The sequence below is a fragment of the Chanodichthys erythropterus genome, chromosome 2 (assembly GCF_024489055.1).
Source record: "Chanodichthys erythropterus isolate Z2021 chromosome 2, ASM2448905v1, whole genome shotgun sequence".
NCBI lineage: Eukaryota > Metazoa > Chordata > Actinopteri > Cypriniformes > Xenocyprididae > Chanodichthys > Chanodichthys erythropterus.
Window position 1 is genome coordinate 13,749,279 of NC_090222.1, and position 15,707 is coordinate 13,764,985.

Genomic DNA, 15,707 nt, shown 5'->3' on the forward strand with positions numbered 1-15,707 from the left:
GCGCCAGCCCATGAGTCTGCTCCAGAGCCCGCTCCAGCCCCTGAGTCTGCTCCAGAGCCCGCGCCAGCCCATGAGTCTGCTCCAGAGCCCGCTCCAGCCCCTGAGTCTGCTCCAGAGCCCGCGCCAGCCCATGAGTCTGCTCCAGAGCCCGCTCCAGCCCATGAGTCTTCTCCGGAAGCCCGCTCCAGCCCATGAGTCTGCTCCAGAGCCCGCTTCAGCCCATAAGTCTGCTCCAGAGCCCGCTAGTCACAGAGTCATCCCAGTGTTTCTTGTCTTCCTTGATACAACAACGGAGGTCATCCCTAAGATTTCAGCCTGCTTCAACATGACCGCAGAGGTTTGCTTCGCCGTGGGGGTTTTCAGTCCCATCTGAACTGCTGTGGTAGTCATGTGCTCTACCATGGCCACTTGTCCAGCCTGCTCAACCTTGGGCTTCTGCTCAGCCTGATCCCCCCTGGCCACCAGCTCAGCCTGCTCTGTCCTGGCCACCTGCACTGTCTGCTTCACCCTGGCCACTTGCCTGGCTTGTTCTGCCCTGGCTTCTTACTCTGCTTGCTCTGCCCTGGTCTTCTGCACTACCTCCTTCTCCACTACTTTCACCACACATGCCTGGCCCGCCATCCTGCCCCCAGGTCCGCCTCCAATACACCTCTCTCCTGGACTTGTTTTTAGGAGTGTCTGGAAGCCGCTTCTTTGAGGTGGTGCTATGTCAAGATCACCAGCTGGAGTGCCCTGGTTATTCAGAGGGCATTCCCCTCTTGTTCATTGCCATTCACACATGGACTACATCCCCCATAATCCTCTGCATGGTCTCATCATCACTGATTGTCTACAGCTGTGTATCATTGTTAGTCCCAGCCTATATAAACCATGTTCACTCTGTCAGTCATGGCTAAGTCTTGTGCTGCATTTCTGAGCATTCTCCCTGGTTTCATGTCTCTTGTTTTTTTTAATTCTCTCCCTGTTCCCCTGGATTTTTCTGTTCTGCCTCTACCCTGGATTCTGTTATTGTTTGGACTGTTTGCCTGTGTTTTGACCTTTGCCTGGATTAAGATTACTTTGTGGATTACCCTTGTAATAAATACTGCAATTGAGCACACGTCTATTTCACAATGTGACCATGGCTGTCAGGTAAGATGTTCTGCTGACAAAGCTCTAATATGGCTTCAGACATCTCTGAATATAGTGCATATATTGTATGGACTAATATTATGATGCTTTATAGTGTTTTAGTCCCTTTTGGATCTTGATAACCCCTGGTCCCCACTCTCTTTCACTGAATGGAAGAGAGCAGCTCACACATTGTGCTAAACTTCTTTTGTGTTGTATGGAAGAAAGATAGTCATGAGTCAACCTAATGACATTAGATTAAATAAATAATGATTGAATTTTCACTTTTTTAAAGGTGAACTATACCTTTAATGCCTTTCGGATGACCCTGTTTGCTTTGAATTAAACTGGAACCGGCAGTGGAAAATAGTATGTGCAGCAGTTAGTGGTTGACCACGACTATTAAAACTAACTTGAATTTGTAAGTGTTGTTTTTGAGCAAGGCTCAAGGTTTTGTGTCAGTTTGATTCGTCTAACTGAGCACTATGTGTTCCCGTCCCTTTCCTTCTGTGTCCTGCCAACCATTCCATGTGTCTGTATCTAATAAACCCCCAACCTCCTTTATCTCGCTCTCTCTTTCTTTCCCTCTCTCCCTCTGGCTCTCTTTCTGGCTCTCTTGTCACTTACTCACCCACTCTGCCCTTACAAGGAAAGGCAGGCAGGGTTGATGTCATAGACTGAAGAATGTTTAAAGAATCCAAAGGGGGGAGAGACAGAGAGAGGTGTTTGGATTGTAATACGCATGACCTGTGCGAAAGACAAACGAGAAAGAACTTGTTTAGATGGAGGGATGGTGTCATTCCTTTAAGAGACATGTAGGGGGAGGTTTCAACAGCTGTGAATCTGAAAGGAAGAGGGCTAGAGACTGCAGAAAAACTTATCATTGAAAACACAACGTTTTTTTTAGGCTTACGGAGAGAGAGAAACAAAAAGGAGACAGGCAAATAGGTAAGTCAAAGCTGTTTTCAATACAACAAGACTGCTGTAGCTTGTTTAAATATCTTATTTAATAACCGTCCAATGGCTTAGGTCAGGGGTGGGGAACGTTGATCCTGGAGGGCCATTGTCCTGCAGAGTTTAGCTCCAACCCTAATTAAACACACCAGAAGCTAATCAAGATCTTCAGGATTACTAAAGTTACAGGCAGGTGAGTGTTTTTTTCAGGGTTGGAGCTAAACTCTGCAGGACCATGGCCCTCCAGGTTCAACGTTCCCCACCCCTGGCTTATGTGCTGCCCAGGTGAAAAAAATACATTTCTATAATGTACTTAAAGTGCTCTATTTTCGTGCACTAATTATGTACTTAATATACTAAAAATTCATCTTTAGTCCTTCTTAAGATCATCTTAAGAACATCTAAGTGTACTCAACTGTGCTATTTTGAGACACCATGAAATATGAACTTAAATGTGCTTTTAATATACTATCTCTGTATTTAAAAATTGTATTTAGATACTACTTATAGTAAATTTGAACCCATAGTGTACTACAAGTGGTAACTAAATATATATTTTTAAATACATAGTATATTAAAAGCACATTTTAGTTCACTGATGTTCTTAAGATGATCTTAAGAAGTACTAAAGAAGAATTTTCAGTATATTAAGTACAAAATTAGTGCACGAAAATAGAGCACTTTAAGTTCATTATAGAAGTGTACTTTTTTTTCACCTGGGTGGTGAGGTAACTAAGGAATTTTTTATTTTTTTTTACCATTATTAAACTGCTTCATATAAGAAACAGGCATTACCATTGTTAAACAAACAATAAATTCAAGTTGCATTGAAAGAGAATATATATAACACACACACACACACACACACACACACACACATGCAATAATTCTGAAATAGGCCTACATAAAGCAAATTATATATTAAAATTTCAGGGGGTAAGTTATTTGGAGTTTTAAGGCATTTTTTGTTCAGCTGCTTTATTGAAACCCAATTTTCAAATGATTTTTTTTTATAGTATAATTTTAGATTTTATAACAAAACCTAACAATGTTTTTGGTGAAATGTTTTGCTTGTAAAATGTGCTTTTGCTATCATTTTTCTGCTAAAATTAATTTGTCACAGCATTTAAAATAGTTAAACCATTTACTAAAGAAAGCAAAAAGCTGAATAAAACTCTAAAAACGTATTAACTAAATGAATAAATACTGTGCAGATCTCTAACAGCAGTGTAGGCATCATTGGCCGCAGATTTTGTCCCACCTCCAGCGGTCAGGAGAATGCGGAAGCGTCAACCGGAAGTGTGACTAGAGTCGGTACATTTGGAAAAAGTTCATGCGGGCAGATCAGATTCGCTGCTGATCGTCCCCACGAGAGCTTGTCAGTACTAACAGAATGCTGCCTAACGCCAACACAGCCCCGTAAAGTGATATAAATTAAGAAAGGACGGTATTTATCCATAAAACAGTAGGGATTGAAATTAGACGAGTTGTCTGACTGTTTTTGCCATAACTGCACCTTTCCAGAGGAAAACGAACAGTAAGTGCCTTTATTTCACCTTTTCTATAATGTGTAACTGTAGCAACACGTTTGTCACATAGTAAACTGATATCTGTATTCGCATCAAAACCACAAACCATGTTTGCATTCACAGCGGTTTTAGTAATGTAGCCTATATATCTTAATGTGTTTGAAAGGCTTAAGTATTTTGACTCTGAACATCTTTCATAGTGTTTTTGAAAACGATTCCGTCCTCACTGAAAAAAATGTTTTATAAAATAACCTAACCATGGATGTAAAGTGAGGGGTGGGGCGGATGTATGCAATCTTAACTAAATCTTAATAATATGCGTCCAACTAAAGATTCAGGGCTGGAGTTTGTCACGTAGGACCTGATTCGTAACTTATACTATTCACTGATAGCCTTACCTCTCTTGTTACTGTCTGGGTATTCAGTCAGATATCCATATAAGGTTAAAGCAACTTGTTTTAGCTCGTAGTCCTTCTCTTGAGTCTGATAAGCAACCATGAGGAACAGCTACACAAACTTTTCCGCGTCTGAAGAAAGAGACCGCAATTACACATATGTGTCAATTGAGTATTTAAGGCGAGAATGAACGCGGGATTTCTCTGGGTGTTGTCCCTAAAAGATGACAAAAGGGTTTACTGGCCTTTAGGCGACGCCAGAGTGATTTGTATTTTCCTCTTCAATAAGAATATGTGCTGAATGCGGCTGTAGGACTGGAATGATATAATCAGCTCGAGTTATAACAACATGATACCTCCAAAAATGCACTGTCATGTTTTTAAAGCTATTTCTCTCCCATTATAGTTAAATATAAAAATATTCAATGCAATGAGTTTTTAATGAGGAGTGCAACCTTGTTGGTGTTAATTTCATTATAAAACGGATCGTTCCCACTGAGTTTTGATTGGATAAGCTGCAGTTAATAGATTGGTAACCCTACTGTTAGGATAGTCAACTATATTATTTATATCACTTTCAAAGCAAGCAGCTTTCTGTTGGTCAGCATGGTGAATCCATTTGACCCACCCTGTGCGAAATCTGCGTGGGAAAATCTTTTCCCCTCACATGAAAATCCTCTATTGTTTGGATTCTGGATTTTGCCCTTGAAAATTTGCCAAATAACTGTAAAGGTGTGGTCACATTAGCGATATTTCACCAAAGTTTTGTGTGCAAAAAAGTCTGTAGTCAATAGTGTAGCTAGGTATAGAGGTGGTGTAATGGGAAAGCGAGTTCAACAGGGGCTCTGGACAATAAACAGTCCTGGGGGGCCCAGAAACAATAGCGCCCCCCCTGGCAGTGCATGAAGCACTGCTCACACAGAACTCACTTAACCAAGCAGTTTTCAGTGTGGTGAATTTGCCTTAACAACTTAAAGTTGCTGTAAGTGATTTCTGGAAATGCTGTTGATATTTGAAATCACCAAAACGAACACTCCCCTACCCAGAAGGATCACACCTTGATAGCTCTGCCCCCAAATTCAAGCAAACACAAGCTATGCAACGCAGGCACCTCATGAGTGTATAGAGGGTATGCACGTGACGTCACAGTCAACCATTATGACTGCGGTTACGCCCACCGAGTGGCACAAAGACTGAGTGGCAGCATTGGTTTTCAGCGCGAATGCCGCGAAAAACACATCCAAAATGGGAAAGCGCTTTGTGATTGACTGTGCAAATAGCTTTGACACAAAACCTGAGGTATATATTTAAAGACCGCTGAAAGCAACAGAAAAAGAAGCAAATGGATCACTGCAATTCACAGAAACAGCTGGACTCCAGGCAAAGAAACATTTTGGATTTGCAGAATCATTTTGTGTCAAATTGTTGGATTTTGAGGTAAAATAATACCATATATATTGTATTGTTATATATTATGTTGACAGCTCTTCAATTAAATATTTACCATCTTATATTCTGCATAATTGGGTGTTTTTCAATACACACTGACAAAAACTAAACAAGTTTTAGAGCTGAAGAATATGACGATATAACATTGATATAAGTGATTAAGCAGATTTAAACCTACCAATATTGTAGTTATCTAAAATATTCACAGGCAGATTTGCTTTATGTTTTTCCCCAGCGTCAAATCAGGCACATAAATGTCAGGAAACACGACTCCTGGCTTCATGTCAATATCCATGGATTAGGTTTATTTGACAAGTTATAAGAAACAATTTTGAGTCCAACCTTTAGTGTAATCATTTGTTTCACTCGCATTTTTGCAGTTTCCCCTATTAAATCCAGTCATGCAGCAGGTTCTTTTGCCACTCAGTCCAGCTGAGGGAGCGCGTTCCGGCGGGAAAGTGACGTCGATGCATACCCTCTATACGCCCCTTACTGCTGATTGGCTACAAGTGTGTTTTGGTGCTCGGTCCGATCCACTTTCAACAGCGTTTCTCGGAATTCGCTTACTGCACCTTTTAAACATCAGTGAAATTTGCATTGGAAACTTTTTCATCCTCACGGAAAACTCTGAAACACATGGAGTCCTTTTGAAATGACTGGATTTCGATAACGTCGTAAATGCGTTCGCAAATTAATACATTTCTTAAAGGATTAGTTCTGTCATTAATTACTCACCCTCATGTCATTCCAAACTCGTAAGACTTTCGTTCATCTTCGGAACACAAATGAAGATCTTTTTGATATAATCTGGGAGCTTTCTGTCCCTCCATGGACAGCTATGCAACTAAAGCTTTGAGCATATGAATTGATGTTTAGTCCAACATTTTAATGTGATGAACTTATGATGTGAAACTTAATTTAATGTGAAACTTAATATTATTAACAGATTGAATTTAGACTTTTTTTCACAAAAACATTCATCAACTAACACATCAGTTGTGGTAAACAGAAGCTCAAGCATGTTCACATGACACGAAAGAACCAATGAGGTTCATTCTCGTGTTATGCCGCACGTTTGAGGTTCCACAAGAGGTTTGATCTAGCGGGTCTAGAAGGTTTGGTTTGTTCTTCTGTTTATATGTGAAGAAAAGCCTAAATTCAATCTGTTAATCATATAAAGCGATCAAGTCTCTTCAGAAAATTTGGGCTAAACCGCTCAATTCATATGGATTCATTTTACGATCTCTTTATGAACTTTTTGAAGCATTAAAGTTTCAGTTGCTTAAGCTGTCTATGGAGGGACAGAAAGCTCTCAGATTTCATCAAAAATATATTAATTTGTGTACTGAAGATGAACGAAGGTCTTAGGGGTGTGGAACGACATGAGGATGAGTAATTAATGGCAGAATTTTCATTTTGGAGTGAACTAACCCTTTAATTGAATTACTCATTGGTGTCTTTCTCATATTACCATTTTACGTTATGTACTAGTATCAAGAAAGTTGTTAAATAATAACTTATGGTAAATTATTTTCATATTAAGAATGTTTTTAGCCACCATAGAAAGCAAGCATGTAACTGGCAGATGTTATGACGTAATCACCCACATTATACTCACCCCCCATGATGTAATTATGCGATCTGAGTGAGCTGTATGTGAGCCAAGCGTAACCCAGACAGGCTGTGGGCGTGCCATATGCTTTTCACCACAGTCACCCAACACAATAGAATCCTGCTGCGTCTAGAGTTGTCTGTACCAAATTCCAACCGAGTGGCTTTGTACATGTTTAAACTGGATTTGGGAAAGGAAATGATTCTCTTATTAGTCATTGTAGACAAAGCATTGTGATAAGAGTAGTTTATGATTAGTGATATGATGTCATAGGTGACATTATCTTTGGAAACATACTGCTGTTGTGGTGTCATACTGTGTGGTAAGTTGACAGCTCACTGTTTGTCAAGAGCTATTTCGCTTCCCAAAAAATAAAGTTATCAAGATCAGTGTGCTATTCAGGCACACAACACTCTTAATATAGTTGTGAACTCTTATCTATATACTGTTATTTGCAGCTACTCTGTGACTTGTTGGACCTGAGATTAAATCTGTAGAGGAAGCCAGAAAACTGCAATGCAGAAAAATACTGCGTTTGCAGCTAGAGAGGTACTATGACACATTTGCTTTGGTCTATAGTTGATGTGATGGACTTTTTATAAAGAGCTATTTGCCCATCTGCAGTCACAGTAGAACATTTCTCACTGTAATTTCAACATGTCCTGTTGTTTATTTCTTAACGTCTCCAGTGTGGCAAACAAAATATTGAAGAATTTGCATATCTCATTCAGTGATCCTCAAATAGTTCCCGTTGTTTCCCTCTGAGGGTAACGTTTACAGGCCACATTATCCATCCAGGCTGCACAAGGAGGCCTCGTGGAGCCAGATCAGCTGCTTCTCCTTTCCACAAAAAAAGAGCCAGACTCCCTATATGACATAGTCATTCTGATCAAGTGATGAAATGCAGACACATGCGTAAGGCCACAGGAATCTTTATATTGCAGCTGTTTCTCTTTCCATGGTGCGCACACACTGTGAGAAGGTCCTAGTTCGATCAGATCTAATCCTTTGCTGGAACTCCATAGCGGGTAATGAAAGTTACAGAGTGTTTTCCCTGGATAGTGTTTATACTGGTTTAGACTACATTGTGTTAAAGTTAGACTGTTATTTTGCATGAGATGGATTTTCTCTCACTAATGTATTGTCTACCTTCTTCACATTATCAGAGTGTGTAGTAGTGTATCCAAACCATTACAGTATCCATAGAGACCAAACACACCAGCCAAACTGGCAGCTGGTGACCTCAACAAGCAGAGCTTTTAGTTTGAACTAGGGCTCGAGCAAGTACAGCTTTTAGTTTGAACTAGGGCAGGACGGTTAAAAAAATGATTCACAATATATAAAATTAGGCAACATCGTGAACTATAAGAATCAGTGTCCACACCAAAGCACAATAATGTTTTGTTTATTATAAGCATCTGTTGCTTTTGTCATTTGACACTTTAAATGCTCCAGCACATGTTGTTTGGATTCTGATTTTCTGATTCTGATTTTATTATTTTTTTTAATCATTCATCTGTTGGAAAAAATTGTATAGTCTCTGATTTAAACTTATAGCAGAAACGCAATCAATATGATGTTAAAGCAAAACTAAGTAATTTTTTATACCTTCATAAATAGTTGTCTAAGTCCTTACGATGGTTAATTGACTTGTAGTGGTGTGTTTGAGGCGTGCACTAACCCCCTCTGGCATGTCTATCCCAGAAAACAGCACTTGGAAGTTGAGCTTCGCCGACCCGACACAATCTCGCCTCATGTTCACGTTCACGCGAGAGTGACAAAACGCTTTACGGTAATTCAAACAACACTGTATATATTATGATTTTATAAGACAATTTAGAAAATTACCCACCTCCATCGAGATTTCTGATACTGTATTTGCAAAACTAAGTCGTTGTAGTCCAGAGCTGCGCTTGGAGTATTTAGGACAGTGTGATTCACTGAAGGAACCTGTAGAGGGAGCTTCGCAAATCTTACTGAGTTCCGCTTTAATGTGTATTGTCCCATATAAATATAAACATGCAATTAATAATTGTAATCAATGTAAAATTTAAATTTGTTAATGTAATATTGTAATATTTGTAATACTTTTTTAATTATTTATTTACTGTAATTTAATCGTGAGTCAAAAATTACTGAAGCATTTTCAGAAATTATTTTTTTATTTTTTAATACATTTTCTATAATACATTATAATTATGTTTTACTAAAAATACTGTATGAAGATAAATATTGTATGTTAACAGTGTAAAATTTATTTAAAGATTTGGTAAGTCATATTTCTATATTTGAAATCAGCCCAAACAAACCCACCCCTCTCTTCATTGCTCCGCCTCCAAAACGCACCCTCCAATCCTAACCACCCTGCTCCGAGTTGGTCTCGAACCCCGATCGCTGCTCGCGGGCGAGGTCAGGGCACTAACAATGGCGCTAAACATCGTATTCTCTAGCGGTGGTCAGTGCACAGTGGTCTACCGGCACAGCTCTCACTATCTGGCCACTGTTACACATGCAATGCGAGTAGATGTCTGTTTATCACAGCTGATGCGCAACAAAATAATGCTTTATGAAAAATAAAGTGCAGATGAATGACAAGGAAGCACAAAAAAATGAATGTATAGTACACAAGAGTATATACAAACAAGAGTTTGTTGTTAGTTGCCAACAGCACAGCATCTCCAGACAGTCAATGAGATTCAAACCCAGTGTTACTCACGTGTGAAGCAGAATCCAAGCAGCCTTCGAGTCTGTTTTCAGGATTTCCCGCTTGGCTCTCTCCAGCGCTGGAACGCTTTTCTAATATTAACGCGGGTCCTAAAGCGCTTGCCCAGTAATATACCTTCATTCCAGTGATATTTTTTTGAGCTTGTTTTGTATTTTGTCTCTCTTTCTGCTGTCTTTCTTCAAATCTCCCTCTTGCTCGTTCTCTCTCCTCGACCATCATATGTCCCCTAATGCTGATTGGCTAAACATTTGTTGTTGATGTCGGCCCGACTAACTGAGAAATGGCTTACCCCACCTTTAATGTTCTTTCTTTGTCCTTTTAGTAAAAAATCATTGTGGAAAATGATTTTTAGCCTTAGTCTTTTGTAAAGTAGATTTTTGAAAAGGCCTAATTTGAACTAAAGGAAATCAGGAATAAAGGAATGAATCTTTTTTCCAAACATGCGCCGATTGTCATAGAAGGATGGATGGTTGTACCAACACCAAAACTAACAGAAGATGTGGCCAGCTTGTGGGCCTCTTGTTCTGTTTGCTTGAAAGGGAACTCAGAATTAAGGATGTGATCATCTTTTCCATTTTGCTACAGAGGACACACTTAAAAGTAAGTCATTGCTGTTTGTTTTGAGTATCAATGTCACGTGTGCTCTGCTGAAGATCGGTTACTGGAACAGCTCAATGGAACGTTTCATGCAAGTTTATTGTAAGTACCCACAAACCTGTATTGATCTGGAAATGGGGGGCCATGAGGAGAATAAATCATCCTTTGAACCTCAAGGTTTATGGCCTTCTTTTCTGTCCTTTTGTGAATATTTCATTAGAGCATGCACCTCTGCATTATTAAACTCTACATCTGAACCAGAGGAGAAAGGTTAAGAATTTGCACTTTACATGTCACTGCCTCTCACGGCACACTCAGAACTGGGAACTAAAAATACTTAGCCTCTCTTTTTTTGGCCTTAAATTGTGCTTCCACTTATGGTTATGCAGAATCCGCTAAGAGCTTCTCGGATTTTGATTGAAATGGTTTGGTGGGCCACATCAAAGCATCTTTAACTGTTAGCATCTTAAAGGTATCTTTACCACTTGTCTGGCGTTTAGGGAATATTTGTGTGAACTAGAGCTCTTCTGCTCATGCAAGAACATGGAATCTCCTGGAGTTTGTGGTTGTGGTTATGTGTGGGACTCAACTGCTAAACGATTCACAATTACTCCTCTTGATAAAATCATTCACCTTCGTAGATTTGTATGGCTGTCATTGGACCAGACTGTTTTGCAGTCTTTACACTTGTGTTGTATGTGACGAAGAAATTGAGTTGGATGTGGCCCAAACAAGGCGAAGAGGAACTTGCTATTGAGGGGTGTTTGTTTGTTGGGTGGAACAGCATGAAGTGTGAACAGTTATTTATGGATGCTTAGAAATGTGGCTTCAGTAATGTAGCATTCAATTTATGTGCGGTCAAAATTGTGTATATCAACATTTTTACAATGTCTTTGAATGTGGCTCATTTTAGCAGAATTTACAGTCAGAACTATGGCTGCATGATTAATTGAAAGAAATCCCAAATCAGGATATGGCTTTGTGTGATTATCAAATCACAAAGGGTGTGATTTAATTAAATATGTGCTGTGTGTTTCAGAGTGAAGCACGTCACTAGCTGTTTCCATTCACCTATGTGCATTTTGGGATATTGCATAAAAAAACGCTGGTTTGAAACGCCAAGATGCGCATAAATTCTAAAAAAAAACTTACGCGCATACATTTATGCATTACGAAAACATGCGCATAAACTACGATGGAAACACTTGATATCTTGATGTGCATAAAACAGAAGTGACAATGGGATGGCATAACTGGACCAATTGGATCTTGTTGCACAGAAACTGAACTGAAATGCTGTTTTGGTCATTCTGTAATGCCTGAGCAAAGCCTGTCGTTAAAGTGGTCCGGCATAACATACCAGGTACTTCACCATCTGAATGCAAGATAACATGACAGCGTTTATTGCTTTTCGTCTGAGCGCTCTGAGACCCAAATAATTTATTACATACAAAAATGTAATACATACATTGGCTTCTACTGCAGCAACTTCCATTTTTCTTAGTGATATTTAGTGCCAGTTTTTCAGGAAGTGACGATTTTGTTGTCTTTGACTCACTGGATGGAAACAGTGCTTTATTCGCAAATTTTTGATGCGATATTCAAAAAAGTTAAATTGTCAGCTTTGGATGGAAACCTAGCTACTGTGTTCTTACATGTGAGCAGCTCACGATCTGCCAGTGTTTGCATATAAACAAGTGCAGCAAACCTGGAATTTTTTTAATTGGATTTAAAATTTTAGTGGGGGAAAAAATCCATAAATCTTGCAGCCCTAGTCAGAACTATTGGTAAGTTGTGTCAGATATTTTATATATAAAAAAATATATAATAAAATGTAGGGTGACTCTGTCCATCATTTGTTGATTTAAATGGAGGCAGATCAACAGAATGCAGATTAGATTTTAGGGCTGCCAAAGTTATTGTTAAATTTAGAAATTAATTGAATCTTTAATTTAGTAATTGAATGCTTATCAGTTGGTTTCATTCATTCAAGGCAGGATGGTAAAATCATGAGATTAATCATATTTATAATTATAATATTTTGCAGACTCATTCATACTGTACTACAAGTTCTACTAATTTTTACATAACTTTTTGGATGATTTCGTTTGACTTATTCTTGTACTACAGAGCACATTTCAAGTGAGAATTTTTCAGTTCATTTTGAGATGCTGAACTGAAACTATATGAATGAGAAAGGACTGGCAATGACATGCATTGCATGTTTCTTTCCCACCTGATTTAGTATAACATGAATCGACAGGAAAAAATATAATTAGGATAGAGTAGCAAAAATGTGGCTCCAATTAGCAAAGCTAGAAATGAAAGATGTTCTTTTGTCATGAAATCCATGTATACATCATCTGCCTCAGAAAGCAACAGTGGGTTGAAGTAGAGAGAGCTAATTGGCAAGGACAGACCAGGCTGCATTTGATGCCTTTAAAGTGTTTGCCATCATCCGTAATTCATAGTTTCAAAGTAGGAGTCTTATGGTTCACTGGCTGTATTACGAGAACTATAGAGGGAAAAAAGTTATGACTTAGTCATAGGGTCAAATGAGACTTGGCTCAGCTGCAGCAGCAGCAGGGGGAGGGAAATGAGGTAATGCCGTCATTTTTAATGGCAAACATGCTTGAGGTAAATATTTGCACATAGCTCATGCTATGAGAGCACTTCTGCGGTATATCACATCCACATGTCTCAAGCACTTTTAACTGTTTCTAGAAGAAGCTCAGTTGACCGTACCCTGAGGCCTCATAATGGGAAAGTCATGGTATGACTTCAGCCCTGATAACCTCGGTTTGGAGAGCTTGCTTGTGTGCACGCAAAATCAAAACAGAAATTATATCCTCCAACAAGAGAACATTGTATCTTTGTACTGTGTCTGACCTTCTGTGTTCTGCTGAGTCCTGTTAGTACATAATTTTAAGGGGTCCTATTATGTTGAATTGGATTTTCCTTGATCTTTAGACAATTTTTTTTTTTTTTGAAAACGTATCACAACTTTCAGAACGCAAAACATCTTTCGAAACTAAGCTGCAAAAATGACTCGTTCTCAACTTCGCAACTTTGTGATGTCATACTGATGAATTCATGAACACATGATGATTCAAAGTTGCATGTCCGTGATACCCGTTGTGTCATCAGAAACTTTATGTTCCCATCCATGAACGCAGGATTGATTAGCGTTGTCACAATACCAAAATTTCAGTAGTCCGTACAAATACCAGTAAAATTTCATGATTGTCTATATCAATTCCCTTACCTGAGCTCTGCACTCTTGCAAAAACACGCTACAATCAAAAACTCTACACAAACAACTATTGGTTTTAAAGTCACAATGAATCAGAAGTAGTGTCAGATCTTTTCTTTCATATTGGTTCATACATTTCAGTGAAATGGATTATTGAAAAAGTAATAAATGTAAGGTGGGACTTGGTTGTATCCATCGGTTGTTGATTGGAAGGAGGCAAATCTACTCAATGCAAATTGTTTTTACAAAATGAGATTTTATGGCTGCCAAAGTTAAGATTTTAGATATTAATTGAACGTTTAATGTAATAAAACAATGCTATAATAAAAACACACCACACAAATATATCATTTAAACACTTTTACACTGGTTATAATGAAAGGGTTTATGGGCGTGATCAGCTGATTGAAAGCTCAGTCGTATTGAGTGGATTCTGACTAACCTAACCCCTGGTTGGCCATTGCGTTCACATGATCAACAGATGTGTCTGCGATTGGCTACAAAGCTCAACGCTTCAAAAAACACATTGTAAATAGAAACCTCCGATGCTCTTCAAGGAGTGCTCGGACAAATGCACAAAAGCAGCACCTATCTGCGGATACTGAATAGAGTCGGTACTCAGTACTAGTACTGCAGAAAGGTTATTATTGTTATTTTATTTTATACCAAAGTACCATTACTTTTGACAGCACTAGGATAGATACTATTATTCACAAACACCACATAAACTAAGCTAATGAAGTTAAATGTGTAAAATTTGCCAAACTTTGTGCTATTACTGGTTGTGTATATCCTTGTTCATAGAGTTCCTATAACTAATGGCGGAAGTACCCGCTTTTTGGCACCAGACAAATGGAACTGGAAACGATTTTAGTTCTAGGAACGCCTTTTGGGGGAACTAAATTAGCTCTTACTTCAGAGTATGGTCTAACCCAACACTATTGGAACTACCAGTGGCGGAAGTGTACGTTGATTGGCCGAACGCATGCAAAAAACAAAAAAAAAGTTTATAGCTTATATATTTACTCCACGATCATAGAAAACATCAATAGATGAACCGACGCCGAAGTCCAGGCACTTCTCAACCTTTACGATAAGGAGGAAATCTAGCACGACTTTGAAGGGACCAAGCGAAACATGATTATTTCTGCTCAGTTAGCAACGGACATCAACCACACGGCAAACGCTATCATACTTTTTCATATACCATTTATTTTCTTTAACAGTTCTAATAATGTATAAGAGCGTAAACTAATGAAGATGAAGAATGAGAGTCATTCTCAGCTCTGCAAACTTAGTCCCGCACCGCAACCAGAGCGGCAGGACGTAAGCGACTGCTTAGGCCATTTCCAACTGGTGGTGCGAATGCAACCAGGAAAATGGTCCTAGGCTAGGGGAACATTTAGTTCTTGGGAGACTGGTAGCTAGTTCCTATAACTAAGTTCCTATAACTACCTGGTGTGAAATCCCCTATAATTTGCAAAGAGGCTGTTATTGATGGATGGTGCAGTTAAAAATGTATTGTTCATTTTCACGTTTGAAGGCTGTGACTGTTTAAATCCAAAGCTTTAGATAAAGGGTGAAAACGCTACAAAATGATATCCTTACAAGTGATGATTTTAATAAAAAAATGTGTTATCCCTTTAAGAAATGAACAGCTGAAACTTAAGCTGATTTCTGAGAGTGAGACTTTTCTCTGGATATGAAACCAAGTTAAACAAGGAGTGGATATGAAACAAGCCAAAATAGACAACATGGAAGTACCTGAGAATGCAATTTACGTAAAAGGAAGTGAAATGCTTTGCATTCAATTCATGAAATTCCCTCTTCCAATATTTTGGTGAAGGATTTCCTTGTTATACCTCAACCAAGTGATGCAAAACAGTTGGGGCAAACATAAGGTACACATAACTTCTTGTTACTGTGCACTGTTTGTAGCTTTTTCATGCTAGTTTACAGAAGTTAAAAAACTTCTCTTAAAACCAGTTATGTTTTTTAGTTATGACAAAATGGGGAACAACATTGATACATTTACTTCCCTGTAATTTCTGAGATGTTCACCACATCTTCAATATCACTCAAT

At 38.8% G+C, this 15,707-nt stretch overlaps 1 protein-coding gene across 2 annotated transcripts in view; it reads left to right on the forward strand.

Annotated features, from left to right (window-relative positions):
- The first annotated feature begins 1,846 nt into the window (after positions 1–1,846).
- zyx (zyxin) overlaps positions 1,847–15,707 on the forward strand; it is a 29,618-nt gene continuing 15,757 nt past the window's right edge. The window contains exon 1 of one of the 2 annotated variants that reach the window (XM_067401723.1): positions 1,847–2,058. The gene's annotated coding sequence lies outside the window, so the exon portion shown is untranslated. Of the gene's footprint in view, positions 2,059–3,139; positions 3,602–15,707 lie in introns of those variants that run through there. The other variant, XM_067401715.1, reaches the window with a different exon arrangement.